This window comes from Suricata suricatta, chromosome 6 (genome assembly GCF_006229205.1).
Source record: "Suricata suricatta isolate VVHF042 chromosome 6, meerkat_22Aug2017_6uvM2_HiC, whole genome shotgun sequence".
NCBI classification, from domain to species: domain Eukaryota; kingdom Metazoa; phylum Chordata; class Mammalia; order Carnivora; family Herpestidae; genus Suricata; species Suricata suricatta.
In genome coordinates, this window is record NC_043705.1 from 123,166,255 (window position 1) to 123,183,358 (window position 17,104).

General features: G+C 46.4%; 1 long non-coding RNA gene across 4 annotated transcripts; it reads right to left on the reverse strand.

Moving 5' to 3' along the window:
• Positions 1-371: 371 nt before the first annotated feature.
• LOC115293246 lies at positions 372-14,904 on the reverse strand. Of its 4 annotated transcripts, XR_003909442.1 has the most exons (5): positions 14,342-14,904; positions 13,220-13,640; positions 12,081-12,318; positions 5,900-6,108; positions 372-1,103 (listed from the first exon to the last, which is right to left on the reverse strand). It is a non-coding gene; the product is annotated as an uncharacterized LOC115293246 (long non-coding RNA). The 4 variants fall into 4 exon arrangements; XR_003909441.1 differs by lacking the exon at positions 372-1,103 and having other exon boundaries at positions 5,379-6,108; XR_003909443.1 differs by lacking the exons at positions 372-1,103; positions 5,900-6,108 and adding an exon at positions 11,687-11,792.
• Positions 14,905-17,104: the final 2,200 nt, after the last annotated feature.

Consider the following 17,104-nt stretch of genomic DNA (forward strand, 5'->3'; position numbering starts at 1 on the left):
TGGGTGGTTCCGTCAAGCATCTGACTTTGGCTCAGGTCACTTCGGCTCAAGTCATAATCTCAGTTTTCGGGTTCGGGCCCTGCATCGGGCTCTGAGCTGCCAGCACAGAGCGTGCTTCGAATGCTCTGTCCCCCTCTCTCTCTCTGCCGTCCCCACCCCCCTCAAGTGCATTCTCTCTCTCAAAAATAAAATAAACATTTTATTTAATGTAAAAGAAAGGGGGACCTGAGTGGTTCAGTCAGCTAAGCCTCTGACTTCAGCTCAGGTCATGATTTCACAGTTTGTGGGTTCGAACCCCATATTGGGCTCTGTGCTGACAGCTCGGAGCCTGGAGCCTGCTTATGATTCTGTGTCCCTCTCTGACCCTTCTTTGCTCACGCTCTGTCTCTCAAAAATAAATAATCATTAAAAATTTTTTTTTCTTAATAAAAATGTGAAAGGAGGGCCCAGCCTGCTGGATCCCTTCCTGCCCTGGCACCTGCCAGCCTCAAGCAAGTCTCTTCAGGGACCAAGGGAGGTCTGTAGTGGGCCGGGCTCCCACGGCACACTGTCGTCATCCTGTGGACTGCCCCTGCACACCTCATGCGTTGACCTGATAGCACAACAAATGAGGTTGAAGAAGTAGGGGTGAAGGTACCCGAGTCTAAATGGTAGTGTTTCTTTTCATTACTCTTTAAAAACCATGTAGCTTCTCCTGAGAAGGCTGTCCCAGATCAAGGAGGAAGGGTCCAGAAAGACAAGCCAGGGTTGCTGGTGATGACACTTTGGTTTCCTGTTGCCCACAGCGATTGGGAAGAGGGCCGATCGGAAGGAGTGCTCACTTGTTCTTGGGCAGCGTCAACGCCAGCACTACTGCATAGGGGTTGAATAATTCGTCGTGGTCTTTCCTGTGCACCGTGAATGGTTAGCAGCATCCGGGCCTCTACTAGATGCCAATGGCGCCCCTCCCCCAGTCATGACAACCAGAAAACATCTCTAAGCATTGCCAAATATCCCCCAGGGGCAAAATAGTCCCCATTTGAGAACTATGGCCTGTGAGAGCTGTCAGTGTTTCAGCGGACTTCCTCAAAGTGACTTTCCCATCTAGGACATTCCTGTGAATTCTGAATAAGACAAATGACATGTTACAGAACAGTAACTCATTATTCTAGTCATCCCAAAATGGTATCCAAAAAGTAAGGGCACCTGGGTTGCTCAGTCCCTTAAGTGTCCGACTTCGGCTCTGGTCATAATCTCACTGCTGGTGAGTGTGAGCCCCACACCAGGCCCGTGCTGACTGACACCTCAGTCTGCTTAGGAGTCTGCATCTCTGGTTTTCTCTCTGCTGAGCTCACTCTCTCTCTCTCTCTCTCTCTCTCTCTCTCTATCTCTCAAAATAAGTAAATAAACATAAACACTAAAAAGTTTTAATGATATCCAAAAGTACATTACAACTATATAACTTACATATTACACAGGAGCCCGGACTTAGTGTCGGAGCAGGGAGTAAGGGGCCCGCACTAGCCCTCACAGAGACTTCCTAACACCACACACGAAACTCTGTCCACAAAACTCACCTGCAAACAGTCCCTCATCCCATCCTTTTTGTCTGAAAATGATGCCAACAGTTACGACTAATAACCTTTTAAAATCTATAATGCAGGGAATTGATACATATAATTCCATCTATAGATAAACAAAGAGATAACACAGCCACCTGGCTGTGGGAGTCCCCTTTCTCTCAGTACCGCGGGTAAGAGTAACCTGGGTGCTGTGGGTGTAGCTTCAGGTACTTCCACACACTTCTCTCGGGACACAGGAAAGTGATTGGTGTCATTTCTTGTGTGTCTGGCAACCGTGATGGTCACAGGAATAATAGGTCCTTAGCTACCTCTGTCACCAGAGAGGATGCACAAGGTGCCTGGAGAGAAATTGCCAGTGGGGACCATCACCCCCCCTGCAGCTCCTACGCTCTGTCTCTCTGTCTCGTGGCTCTGAAGGTCAGGGCACTGCTGAAAGGAGGCCATTGCACCCGGGCTCTTTTTCTCTTCCACTTCCAGCCCATCCCCTCCCCTACCATCTGCCTGCAGCTGCCTCCGTAGCTCTCTCCTTCCAGAACTTCCATTCCGGCTGCTTCAAGCCAGCCTCTGTTGTCCCCTGCACAGCTGGCTGGGCCATGAGCTCTGCTACAGGACAGAGATGGACCACTTCTGCCTCGACTGTCCCCCCCACGAATAAGCCTGGGGGTGGGGGCTGCTATCTTGCAGATTCCCAAGAGTGGGAAACAAACAACATCAGAAAGATGATTAGACAAAAAGCTATAATGGGGGGGAAAGGACAAGATTTTTTGAAAAAGATTATTTCAAAACAAGCCACTGTAAGAATGCTGGGTCCTGTGTAAATTGCGCCGTCAATGTGCAGTGTCTTTCCTTCCAAGCCTCCTGTTGGTTTCGCCTGTAGCCTTGTCCCCAGTGAGACCAGGCCTGAGAGCTGAGCCCCCCACACCAGCTGCAAATTCCACCCTAACACCAAATTATAGGAGCACAAAGGCCATGGATCTTTGGACATTAGGTTAGTTGTATTAGTCAGGATTCTCCAAAGGAAACACAAAGGAATAGGATGTGGGGATGGTAGGGTAGAGAGAGAGGGAGATTTTGAGGAATTGGCTCACATGATTGTGGGGGTTGGAAGGTCTGAAATCTGCAAGGCGGGCTGGAGACCCAGGGCAGAGCTGATGTTGTAGTGTCAAGTACAAAGGCAGCCCGAAGACAGAACTCCCTCTTCCTTGGGGAACTTCTGGCGTTGTTCTTAAGGCTTTCAACTGCTTGCATGAGCCCCACCCACATTGTGGAGGGTAATCTGGGTTACTCAAAGTCTATTTATTTAAATATTAATTGCATCTGAAAATGCCTTCACAGTACTATCTAGCCTGGTGTTTAACATAGCCATACCCTAGCCAGGTTAACACATAAAACTGACCATCACTGGAGTCCTAAAACCCCACCCAGTGGAAAAGAACTGGATTCAACAGAACTTGAATCCGAGCTGAGGTACAGGCACTGCCTCTAGTGAGCCCTCTGCAACTTGAAGACCCCGCCGATAAATGATGCGCGCTGCCTTCCACGTGCCTTCCCCACTCTCCTTCTCCAGCCTGCTCTAAAGCTCTAACTCCTGCTAGAGCTCCCAGTCTCCTTTGCCTCCGAGGGCTTGCTGGCTTTAGTCACTGGCTCAGAGTTGGGAGGGTTCACTGTCTATAAGCAGGTCTAAACCAAAAATTACTTTAGGGGCCATGTGGGGAACTAGGAAAGAGAGAGGGAAAGAAAGAGAGAGAGAGAGAGATTCAGTGATGATACAATGTCTACCCACTTACAGAGATAGAGATAGGTAGAGATACATAGATAGATAATGATCTAGATATTCAGGGCGCCTGGGTGGCCCAGTCAGTTAAGTGTCTGACTTTGGCTCAGGGCATGATCTCACAGTTCGTGGGTTTGAGCCCTGCTTCGGGCTCTGTGCTGACCACTAGCTCAGAGCCTGGAGCCTGCTTTGGATTCTGTGTCTCTTTCTCTCTCTGCCCCTCTCCCGTTCATGCTCTGTCTCTCTTTGTCTCTCAAAAATCAATAAAATGTAAAAAAGAATTTTAAGCAGAAGATACAGATGTTCAGTGAAGACATTAAACAGCGTGATCCTCGGATGAACAAGCATCAGGCGTGTCGCTAGGCCGGCACTCAGGTCCTGCTCTCCCACCCCTCCTTGTATCGATCTGTATGACACTGGGTAAGCTAGAGACCTGGGGGCCCTTTCCCTTCGCTGTATAAACAACAATGGAGAGAACACAGGGCATCTCTGGGTGGATTCTTTATCCCTTCCACTTCCATTCTGTTCTAGTTCTAGACACTGGGTAGAGCGTGTTACAGCAGATGACTGACATTTCCAACGTGAGCCTAGCACCACCTGTGCTTACCTCCGGAGGCCACACCTGTTTCTCCAGCCCTGCGAGACTGGGCTAACAAGATCGGGCTAACCTCATCCTCTGATTTATAGAGAGAACACAGCCTTCGGGAGTGACAGGTGGTTCATTTAGCCTTTCAGCTCTGACCTGGAGACTGCTGGCAAATCACTGGGACAAATCACATGCAAGCAGTTGAAAGCCTTAAGAACAACGCCAGAAGTTCCCCAAGGAAGAGGGAGTTCTGTCTTCGGGCTGCCTTTGTACTTGACACTACCTTCCTCACAGAGCTGCTGAAAGGACCGAATTAGAGAAACACTTAGCAACAGTGCCTGGAGCATAGTTATTGCTTCCAAAATGCTGACTTTAAAATGATGATCCCACTGCCCTAAATGAATTTTAAGACTGAAGCAAGGGTTATGTCTATGGTCTTGTTTATATTTTTCCCTCTTCCTACCCACTCACCATGGAGAATGAATGAATGCCACCTCACACCCCTGAAGATGGCTACTGTCAAAAAAATAATAATAACAGAAAATAACAAGTGTTGGAGACATGTAGGAGAAATTAGAATCTTTATGGACTGTTGGCAGGAATGTAAAATGGTGCAGCCGCTCTAGAAAACAGGATGGTGATTCCTCAGTAAATTAGAAATAGAACTACCATATGATCCAGCAATTCCATTTCTGAGTATTTACCCGAAAGAATTGAAAGCAGGGGCCCATGTTCATAACAGCATTATCCACAATAGCCAAAAAGGTGGAAACAACCCAAGTGTCCATCAACTCAGAAGAATGTATAAACAAAATGTGATTGGCATGTTACACACACACACACACACACACACACACACACACACACACACACGAATACTACTCAACCTTTAAAGGGAAGGAAATCCAGGGCACCGGGGTGGCTCAGTCAGTTAAGTCTCGGAATCTTCATTTCGGTTCAGGTCACGATCTCACAGCTTGTGAGTTAGAGCCCCACACTGGGCTCTGCACTGACCGTGTGAAGACTGCTTGAGATTCTCTCTCTCTTTCTCTCTCTGTCTCTCCCTGCCCTCCTCTCTCTCAAAATAAATAAGTAAACTTAAAAATAAATAAAATAAAAGGAATTCTAGAGGCATCTGAGTGACTCAGTCAGTTGAGCATCCAACTCTTGATTTTTGAGCCCTTCATCAGGCTCCATGCTAAGCATGCAGCCTGCTGGAGATTCTCTCCCTCTCCCCGCCAGCCCTGCTCTCTCTCTAAAATCAAAAATAAATTTTGGGGGCACCTGGGTGGCTCGGTCAGTTAGGCATCTGACTCTTGGTTTGGGCTCAGGTCATGATCTCACAGTTCATGAGATTGAGTCTCACGTCAGGTTCTACACTGACAGCACAGAGCCTACTTGGGATTTTCTCTCCCTCTCTCTGACCCTCTCCTACTTGTCATACTCTCTCTCTATGTGTCTCTTTCTCAAAATAAATAAGTAAACATTAAAAAAAAACTTTTCCTATGTCAAACTGAGCTATAGTTCCTCCAACCTGAACTCATTAGTCCTGCTTCTTGAAACATAAGTGACTTTTATGATATGAAAATTATATCTCAATAAAGCTGTTGTTTAAAAATGCATGAACAAATGAGGTTCTAATTATATCCAGATCATAGGGATCATTTTAATTCAGTGTGAATTCCAGGAGAAGGGAGGTTTATCACTAATAAATCGGGTCAGAAATACAGGTACCATGAGGTTTAGACGGTTCTTATTGGCAAACCTCAGTCCTGGTGTGCCATCCACATTTGATATTTGTTGGCTAATGGCCTGAGGCTGGCTAGAAGCCCTAAGCTTTGGCAATTGGCCACAGGGCCCTCGTCTCCCTGAAGCCACTGGTTCATCTAACTATGGAGTCTCTTTACAGCACTGGGACTAGAAAGAGCACATCTCTTCTCCCAGAAATGCCCTACTGAGAATTCCATTTATACTTACCATTATAATGATGTGATTGCACACTACTTATTGATAATGTGCAAAACAATCACTAGAGAACACACATAAACAGGTGTTTGTGCCTTGCTGAATGCTAAAGGCACACTTCAAAACGTTTTGTTGTTGTTCATTGGTTTTGCGAACCTGATGCAGTAATCCCAGATGTGCAAGACAGCGTATGCAGCAGCTCGAAAGTAACGGAGCACATTCTGTAAAACAGCACATTGTCAGAGCCAGTCAGAGGAGAAAACCCAAAGGCAGCAATGAGCCAGAAAGTGGAATTAGGATTCACTAGGATTCACTAGGAAGCCTTTGATCCAAACTTTTCACGCTTAAAAACACCTTCTGCCTCCCTAAGGCACTTCCACAGAGCGTGTAAATTCCAAACTGCTTTTCCTGAAAATACTTTCCTCAACCACCCATCAGGAGCCCATGAGACTTGATCAAGGAGATTTACATGACCAAGGCCTGTGTACCTGTTGTCTGGTGGGCTTACGTGAAGAGTTACACCAAGACCTATTAGTGAATTTCTGACAATCTGAGTGGGCTTCTGGAACTGGGTCCTTGAAAAATAGCAAACGGAATTAAGTATTTGAAAATTAACAAACTGGGGCACCTGGGTGGCTTAGTCAGTTAAGCGTTGACTCTTGATTTCAGATCAGGTCATGATCTCACAGTTCGTGAGATTGAGCCCCATGTTGGGCTCCATGCTGACAGTGCAGAGCTTGCTTGGGATTCTCTCTCTCCCTCTCTCTCTCTCTCTCTCTCTCTCTCTCTCTCTCTCTCTCTCTGTCCCTCCCCCTATGCACTCCCTCCCTCTCTCTCTCAAAATAAATAAACATTTGAAAAAAATTTAACAAACCATTCCTATGACTTGAATATAAACATATATAAACTATCCATGTAGGCCCAGAAAAGATACTTATTGTAAGTGTAATAGGTATAGTTTTGTTAATCACCAATCCCTCTTGTCTGAGATATTGATAATCTTTTCAACCCCAGCAAAGAAAGGCCACCTGAGGCCTGACCAGGTTTGTCACCTGAGCCCTGGGTCCCCTTCTGCAGCATCCTGTGGGTTCCAGCTAAGGTACAACAGAGTCTGAGCATTTTCTTAGTTCTTCGATACACAACATGGGCTGGCTTTATCATCTGTGATTGCTTCTTTCTTAAAAAATTTTTAGATTGTGGGGCACCTGGGTTGCTCAGTCGGTTTAGCGTTTGACTTCGGCTCAGGTCATGATCTCACAGTTCGTGGGTTCAAGCCCGGCATCGTGCTTTGTGCTGATAGCTCAGAGCCTGGAGCCTGCTTCGGAGTCTGTGTCTCCTTCCCTCTCTGTCCCTCCCCTACTCATGCTCTGTTTCTCTCTGTCTCCCAAAAATAAATAAACATTGAAAACATTTTTTAATTTTATATTGAGATATGATTTACATATCATAAAATTCACCTTTTTAAAGCATACAACTCAGTGGGTTTTAGTATATTCACATGATTGTGTAGCCATTGCCACTATCTGGTTTCCGAACACTGTCGTCACCCCAAAAGAAACCCCTCGTCCATCTGCAATCACTCCCTACTTCCTCCACCAGCCTCTGGCCACCACTCGTCTACTTTCTGTTTCTATTGATTTTCTTATTCTGAACATATCACTGGAATCCTACAACACGTGGTCTTCTGCGACCTTTCACTCTCTGTACTGATTTCAAGCTTATCCATGCTGTTCACGTTAGCAGTGTTTCATTACTTGTTTTGGCTTAATAATAGTCCGCTGTATGGATATATCTGATTTTGATTTTCCATTCAACACTTGATGGACATCTGGGTTGTTTCTACCTTTTGGCTCTCATGGATAATGCCGTCATGAACTGTGGTTACGTGTTTTTGGGCGGACATGTGTCTACTCTCGTGGATATATAACTAGGAGGGGACTTGATGGGTCATATGACTATAGTGGTTTAATGTTTTGGGGGTGCTCTCAGACTATTTCCCACAGCAGCTGCACCGCTTTGCATCTGTGGGTACTCCTTTTTATGGTAGGAGTAGGGCCTTTCCTTCGCCTCTACACTTTGTGCAAAGCACACCACGCTTTGTGTTTGGAACGTTTGGAACTCACAGTAAGGCTGTAACGTGTCCCCGCCTAATGGATCAGGAAACTGAATGCCTGGTTCTAGTTTTATTGCTCCAAACTGCTTCCCAGGCCTCCAGGGCAGCAGTTCTCAAACTACAAATCACAGCATCTGACGGTGCTTCACGGGTTCAGCAAAAGCCAGTACTTTCTGCCAAATAATGAGCATTTAAAATTCCTGAAAACTCCACTCCTCATTTTTATCTGTTTCATATTTTGAAGCGCTATAAATATGTCACCGTCTCATTCTGCTTGCCCAGGGCTTAGAACAATACACCACATATAACGGTAAGTATCTAATGAATGAATGTTTCTGCTAACAAGCTGGCAAATCACATACTAAGGCATTGGTCCCTAAACCTAGAGCCGTATGAATAAAATCACCTAAAGAGTATTTTTAAATATATAGTTCAGGGTCTTGCTGCGTCAGCCTCTCTGCGGTGAACATTGAAGGCGTTGTTATTAAATTTCCCCAAGTGACATGATGGAGTTTCCCACAGACCCTTTCCTGGGTGCCACTGTCATGAGAAGTTGTCTTTGGCCACAGGGCCAGTGACTTCCATGCCTACCCTTCCAGGCCTCGGGGTCTCACTCTGGTTACCGTCGGGAGTCTCTCTCTGTGGATTCACTGGCATTACAGTCCACTGACCATTGCTGGCTTCACTCCAACCTTAGACCTTTCCATGTGGCCAATAATTCTCCAGGCCTGGAGATCACCACAGGTCAGTCTCTCCCTATAGCTCTACCTTAGACCTACTTTCTTATTAAGTAACAGAGATTAAAGCCATGCTAATTTGAACATCAAAAGTTCGCCATGGCTGCAGAAAAGAAGCTCACCACTTCTTATATTCTTTAGCTCTCCCCTCTACTCCACAAGGACTTGCGGGATGAGCACATGCCATGCAAGAGAGTTTAGGGTTCCTCTTTATCCTTGGCCCATCAGGAAGGGACAGGAGTTCCCACAGACTCAGACTCAGTTCTTCTTTCAAAGTCAAGGTTAATGTCAGCAGTTATAATGTCTTTCCCACTGAGGAGAGATTTAAAGAGAAAAAGAACTCTTGACTCACCTTTATTTTTTGCTCACATTTTACTTCCCCTTTTCTCACAGAAAGGGCTTTGTTGGGGTGCCTAGGTGGCTCAGTGGGTTGAGCAACGGACTCTTAATTTAAACTCAGGTCATGATCTTAGGGTTGTGAGATCACGCCCCAAATGGGCTCCTTGCTGATGGTGGAGGCACCTTAAGATTCTCTCTCTTTCTCTCTCTCACTCTGCCCTTCTCCCCTTGCTCACTCACTTTCTCTCTAAAATAAAATAAAAATAAATGAAATAAATTTTTAAAAAGGGGCTTTGTCATGTTAGCAAACTTAAGATTCTCTAGATATGTTCAGCTATTTACCTACAGTCAGAGGAGGCCCACAGGGTGAGGGAAACTGGGGCACAGCAGTGGAGTTGCCACTTAGGGTTGGGGGGCGGGGGGGTAGAGGGCAGCCAGGGGAGGGAAGAGGGGAACAGGGGGGCAGAGTGAGTCTAGATGACCACTAGATAGAGCCCAATCAACAAAGCACAGTATCCATTAATGTACAGCAATTTCTGAAGCAAACCACTAGCACCAGGGACTTGAGACGTCTAGGGACAAACTCACAGGCCTGCAAAGGAGGCCTCGAATGAACCAGCAGGAAAAGCCTCCCGACGCTTCAGAACGAGAGAGTGAGTCTGCACCACGACAAAGAAGCAGCCATTCTCCTTTTGACCCACTTTCCCCAAGGAGAGGGCAGCGAGAAGCCAGCCTTTCAAAGCTTTGCTTCACCTTCTCTCGGGGGATGGGAGCACGAGCCCAGTGAGCGCCTGTTCTGGTGAGAGCAGCCTAGGGCCCAGGGCGGCCTGGGCCCCTCCTGAAGCCGCAGACAGGGGCGCCCTGTTTCTCTGAGTCAATAGAATGACCTTCTCTTCTACTACCCAAGTGTTCTTACCGATGTTGTTTTTAATTTGAAGTCAAGATGAAAAATATGTTAGCTTTTGGGAAAAATGCCAGCTTAATAACAGGGGGGCCCCCACCCCGCCCTTCCCCAGTGATGAAGCTCAGCTTTCCTAGAGATTCAGGGTCTCTGCAGCCTGACGTGTCTACCCTGGAAAGACTAATTCATACTTGGAGCATTTGCCCTGTGATTGTTTATGGAAAGGGAACACTATTGAAGCGGTTCCAGGACTAACAGTGGCCTGCCAGGGGCAACAGCACCCCAGCTTCCCCTTCCTGAAGTGAGACCAGGATGGGGGTAGGAACACACTGAGCACAAGGAGAAAATCCCACACACATCCTTCAGCTCTGTTGTTTCTGGGCAGGAACTTTTCCACTTGATCCAAATCACAAGAGGGGCTGGCCCTGCGCCAGCCCCACATCTCTGCACCTGCCGGGAGCCTCTCCATAGCAGACCGCTTCAGCCCTCCCTGGGGAGAGCAATGGGCGGCTCCCCCCTCCTCCAAACCCAGCAAGAGTTTTATTCACTCTTTTCCAGGCTCAAAGAAACAGAACAAGCTGTCTAAAAGTGGGTACAGACAGCTAACATAAGTGACTCAGATTCCAACCCCCACCTCTGCCTGCCCCCTTTCCCCATTCTTTTTGTCACCTCCCATCTCCGAGAGGCACCCATGGATGCCTCCTAAACTCACAACTCTCCTACATGGCTTTAGCATCTGCATAAGCTGTGGCCACAATGGGACAGCCAACTGCACAGGAGCCCATGGGTTTGTAGGGTGTCCAACTTCACTCATGTGAGCAGAGGGAGAAGGAGAGAAGGTGTGGAGGGAAGAAATGATGAAATGGGAAAGGGAGAGGCCATCAGCCTGTTCTGGCTCCAGCGAGTTTATTTCTTGCTTCCATAAAACTTGACAGTCACCTGGTTTCATAAAGCATCACTGTGTGTCACCCCAGCATCTCATGCCTCCTCCGAGCAACACTATTTCTTCAGTAGGTCGTTTCTCCTGATTATCCAGGATTTGACACTAGAGACCTGCCTTATTCATATTTGTAACTTCAGCCCTTGATGGAGAAGTTGGGCACAGAAAAGGTGATTCAGATGTCAGTTAAATGAACGAAAGACAACTTGATTATCCTTAAAGAGCATATTTCATGACCATAGTTGTTAAACATTATGTTTGATGCTTTACACACACACACACACACACACACACACACACACACGTTAAACATCTTCACTTTTGTCCATGGGTTGACAGTTTATCTGTCATGATTATCTTCTCATTACATTTGCCTTGATGGCCGCCCGGTGCTCATGCCTATGGAATCAACAGCAAGACCTTCTTTAAGACTGAGGAGCTGTGTCCCTAGCAGGGCTCTCCCCTGTGACAGCAGTCCCCATGCCCTGCTGCAGAGACCAGCAATTGCCCAGCCTTGTTTGCTGCTAGAGCACAGGCAGGTGACCCAGTCCTGACCCTGGGGACTTGCCGTGGCTTCTTTGGGAAAGTAGGTCCTCCTTGATAACCAAAGAGGCATCTGGGAACACTCGTCCCTTCTTGTCATAGACAAGGTCTCATGAGGATGTGATGCTCGGAGCCCCAAAGAGATTTTATCTTATTTATTTATTTTTTAAGTAAGCTCCACACCTAGCATGGAGCCCCAAACAGGGCTTGAATCCACAACCCTGAGATCAAGACCTGAGCTGATATCATGAGTCAGATGCTCAACTGACTGAGCCACCCAGATGCTCTACAAGGTGATTTTGAACGGAGAGTTGAATCACTGTAACGTACACCTGAAACGAATATAACATGGTATGTCGATTATGCTGGAATTTTGTACTTCATTAAGTAATTGATTAATTAAAATTCCTGAAGGGAGATGTCACCGAAACATTGAGAATGGCAGGGCAGGAAAACAGAAGGAGCCTGGGTACTTAACAACCATGGTAGGCCAGATAACCGCCTTGAGGATATCAGTGTCCTAGTTCCTGGAACCTGCCCACCTTACTTCAGATAACAGAAGGGACTTTGCAGGTGTGATTAAGTCAAGGATCTTCAAACCAGAGATCATCCTGAGTTACCTGGGTGGATGCTGTCACCACAGAGGTCCTTTTGAGAGGCAGGCAGAGGGAGGTTTGGCTGCAGGAGACGTGATGTTGTAGCATCTCAAGGAGGGGCCGTGGGCCAAGCAGTGTGGGCGGCCTTCAGAAGCTAAGGAAGGCAAGGAAATAGAGTCTTCCCTAGAGCTTCCAGAAAATATCAGCTCTGCCAACTGACACTAGTCCAGTGAGACTGATTTCAGACTTCTGGCCTCCAGAACTGTAAGAGAATAAGTCTGCGTTGTTCTCAGCCATCAATTTTGTGATCATTTATAGCAGCAATTTATCATCAACAACAACCAAATGATGAACCAGCCCTGGGGTCTCCTTACCTCTGGATTTCTTCTCAAGCGATGTCATTTTCTAATGCCTATGTTTTAAAGCTATCATCAGTAAAGCTTGTTGTTAATTTGTATCCCAAAGTGTCCTAAATAACACTTTTAGCATGACCAATGGCAGTTTAAAAAAATTTTTTTTTAACATTTTTATTTATTTTTGAGAGACAGAGAGAGACAGATCCTGAGCAGGGGAGGGGCAGAGAGAAAGGGAGACACAGACTACAAAGCAGACTGCAGGCTCTGAGCTGCCAGCACGGAGCCCGAGGCAGGGCTGGAACCCACTAACTGTGGGATCATGACCTGAGCTGAAGTCAGACACTCAACCAACTGAGCCACCCAGGTGCCCCAACCACAGGCAGTTTTGATGGGGGGATTACAGGATGTTGATTTCGCTGTTAATATAGAAAGCATTCTTTTTTTAAAATGTTTATTTACTTTTGAGAAAGAGACCACAGCAGGGGAGGGACAGAGAGAAAGGGAGACAGAGGATCCAAAGAGGGCTCTGTGCTGATTGCATAGAGCCTGACGCAGGTCTCGAACTCACGAACTGTGGGATCATGACCTGAGCTGAAGTGGGAAGCTTCACCAACTGAGCCACCCTTGCACCCCCAGAAAGAATTCTTTTAAAATAAAAGAGGGCTGGTATGACAGTTCAAGTTCAAGAGCTTCATCCAGAACCAGGTTTCCGGTATCAAACAGCTTCAATACTTCCTACCTTATTTTTTTTCAGTACTTATAAAATAAGTAGCAATATTCTTGAATTATCAAAAAAGTGTACCTTACCGCTCTGCCATTTCTGCGTCCCCGCATCCTCTGGCCCACGGGGTGTGTCACATTATAACCAGCCAAAGGGACGAGGAGAAGGCCCAAGGAGAGAGTCAGGAAAGCCACCTGCATTTGGGGCCATCAGCAGTGTCACAGTCCTGTGTCAGGGAAGCCACAAGTCTAGGTTCCAAGGTACCCAATTTGAAATGCAGGAAAAGGAGGGAAAGCACATATTAAGAGACAACAAATGGTCTGTTTGAGTTCTATGTTGCCGATTATGTGAGCATTCAAGTTAAAATCAAGGAGGCCTCAGCATCTCAGGATGACGACCTAAAAATCAGTTCTACTGATGATGCTTAACTCAGTCCAGACTCTCCTGGTCTGCTGCCATGGCTTACTGTCATCGTCATCGTGGTTGTTGTTCTGGTAGCAGCAGAACCTATAATATGTAAGAAAGATAGCCGCAGTGGAGCCCTCCCCCTTACCTTCCCCTCACCACCCAGGGTACTTCATTGGAACATTAGCGTTCAGGGAAAATGCTTTGAAACAATGCATTACCCTACCAGGAAGTAAAACCACACTGCTAGACATAGTAATTCTTGGGGATTCCCAAATCTGTAGAGTTTATTTCTCTTGTTGGAACACATACCACCCCCCTCCCCCACCCGGACCCAACCTTTGGTAAAGAAGCTGGACTAGTCAGTGCTGAGGATATTTGAGAGTCACTCACTACAGGGGCAACAGAGGCCGGAGCACTCCTGCTCAGCAAGTGAGAAGCCATTTTTAATTATACCCTGAAGCTGGCAGTGCAATCCGCGGCCACAGTGAATGCTGGTTGCCATGGCACTGCTTTGAATTATGTCTGTGCTGACACTGTCACATGCTGCTCCCATACACTGGGGCCACCTCTCTCTCTTCCTACTGTTTGTTGATTGATGCTTGAGCTCTGCCCCAGGAATAGAGACGCAGCCGCAGGAGAGCAAACCGATGCGTTGGCGCACCTTCTGCCTAGCTAATATATAAGCCACCAGGGGCTGGAAATACTTAACTAAGAAACAAGAGAGCCAGGGTTAGCTCACAGTTCTCCACTGTGTGGCTCTGGGCAAACCCTTTCATTTTTCTGTGCCTTGGATTCCTCACCTGCACAAGGAAACAGATTGAGTCGAATGTCTCCAGGGTCTCCTGATCTCCTGATGTGACCATCTCTGATGCCTGCGTGCTGTTTCGGAGCCGCAGAGATGAGCAGCATTGTGCAGAGGATGAACTTCAAAGCATGAGTGAGGCAACTCCTGCAAACTGTTGCGCCTTCCTCCCGGTGCTGACTGTTTCTGAAACTCCCCTCCGGCACCTCTGGGCCGCCACAGATTTGCTCTGAATCAATTCCCTGGCAAGATTCCACTTGCCTAAAGGTCCCTCCCGATGCACCAAGGGGACTGTTTTCAGCTTGGGTTGAGTCGTTATTGGCCTCGAAATGATTTCTTCTTGGAATGCATCGATTCGCTGCTCAGGACTTTGATCCCAGAGACCGTTCTCACCACCTCCACCCTGAATAAAGTCTATTCTAAAACTAAAGAAAGATACCTGTGTGAGGTTGGCCTCCAGACCCACTGCAAGAGCGCCTCATGGGATCGAGAGAACAGGGAGGAGGCAGCTTGGTGCTCGTCTGACCAGCAGGCCCCTGACTTCACCAGCCACAATAGCAATGAGCTCCTCCTCCTATTTCTGCTGACTTTGTCCTGAGTGACCCCTCGGTCCACTTGCTGACTGCAGGGATGGGGTTCTCACCCTCAAAGCCTCCTCCCCTCTCCGCTTCAGTTATTTCTGGGGACCCCCCAGGAAACGTGTCAGTGTACCCACAAAACAAAAATATGGCCCAGGAAGCAAGGCATACAACAGGAATAGGGAGTCTCGGCATAAACCAGGGGTTGGTAGGAAATAAATCTGGGGTCTTGAAAACAATCCCTGTCTCAATAACAAGGATGAATACCTCAGTTTGCCGGACCAGGGGTGAGAGAAAATGCAGGCAGACTTCATGGAGAAGGTGAGACAATGGCTGACTCCTGAAGAAGATGCTAAATCAAATGCTGATGGCTTTCGTGGGAGACGTGATAAAGAGCTGCGGTCTCACTCCCTAATTCATGGAGCCCTCCCCCTTTCAACTGGGAATTTTCTGTTTTTTTTTTTAATTGCCCAGTACTTAGAATTAAGGCAAAAAGATAATTACATGTCCTTTCAATGTCATGCAGGAGCATTGCCCAAGCAGACCTACCCAAGCATTATTCCTCTAAAAACTGTAAATTTGGGGGCACCTGGGTGGCTCAGTCCGTCGAGTGTCTGACTTCGGCTCAGGTCAGATCTCACATTTGTGGGTTTGAGCCCCGCGTCAGGCTCTGTGCTGAAGACTAGCTTAGAGCCTGGAGCCTGCTTCTGGTTCTGTGTCTCCTTCTTTCTCTGCCCCTCCCCCTCTCATGCTCTGTCTCTTTCTGTATCAAAAATAAATAAAAACATTTAAAAAAATTAAAAAAAAATAAAAAGAGGACCAAAGTAGTATTTAAAAAAAAGAAAAAAAAAGAATGTAACTTTGTTCAACTTATCAATTATTATCATTAGGGTTCAGCTTCTGTGAAGTTACTTGTTCATTTGTAGAGTTTTGTCCATTAGAAATGCAAATGATTCAGGAGAAAAGACAACCACAAAAATTACAGTTTATTGCCCTTTTAAGACATTAGCCAGATGTGCCTCTAACCAAACAACTATGGCAGCATACCTCCTGACTCTGCCCCCAGAGTTCTCCCTAGACCAGCTTTACTATCTTGCCGGTTCCGTCATTACATGGTTAAGTAAATACTTGACACATACTCACTATATGATTGATGAATGTCATGTTTTCAACTCCTGTAATATTATCCTTCAGCGTCCACTTTACAGATATTTGTTAACAACTCTTACAGGCGAAGCACTGTGTTAAGAGCAGGCAATAGAACAGGGAACAAGATACACCAGGTCTCTGCCCTCGTGAAGCAAACATTCTGCAGGGGCAAAAATCTGCAAATAAATCAATACTTTACAGATTGCAATGATAACAATGACGAAAAATACAGCAGGTGGTGTGACAGATCGATGGGAGAGGTGGTCAGGAAAGGCCTCTCCTTCCTTGAAGAACCTTAAGCTGAAACATGACATTAGGCTTGAGATTTGAAGGAGAGAAGCCAGAGGAGGAAAGAGCTGAGAGAGAAAAGAAATCACAAGCACCAGGACCCTGCGATGGAGGCTGGTATCCCCGGAACCAGAGGGTCCAGGCGAGAGTGAAACGGATCAAAGGAAAGATGGCATGAGACAAGATCAGAGAAGTCACGTAGAACTTAGAATTTAATGTCAGAATTTGTCATTTACTAAGAACAAATGAAGGAAGAACAGGAGTGCTCTCCAGTCAAAAGCTGGGTGACCCCCACGCCTTAGTTATTGTCTTATGTCAAATTACATATAGGTATTCCTTAGCTTTCTTAATGTTAACATCTTATATACCATGGCACTTCCTCAAAAAACAAGAAAGTAACATTGGTGCAGTGTAATTAGTTACAGTTTATTTGGATTTCTCCAGTTTTACCACTAAATCATTTTTTCTGTTCCAAGACCTAATCCAGGACTCCGTATCCATTACTTGTCATGTCTCCTTAGTCTCCTCCAGTCTTCTCTTGTTTCTCTTGACCTTGACACTCCTGAAGCGTGCCGGGTATTTTGTAGAATGTTTCTGAGTCTAGGTTTGTCTGGTGTTTTCTCAGTATTAGACTGAAGTTTTAGATTTGGGGAAAGAAAACAACAAAGATGGTGTGACAGGTTTTCTTTTAACATAGATAGGTACACCGAAGAACCTGACTGAGAATTGTCCTGTGACACTCAGGA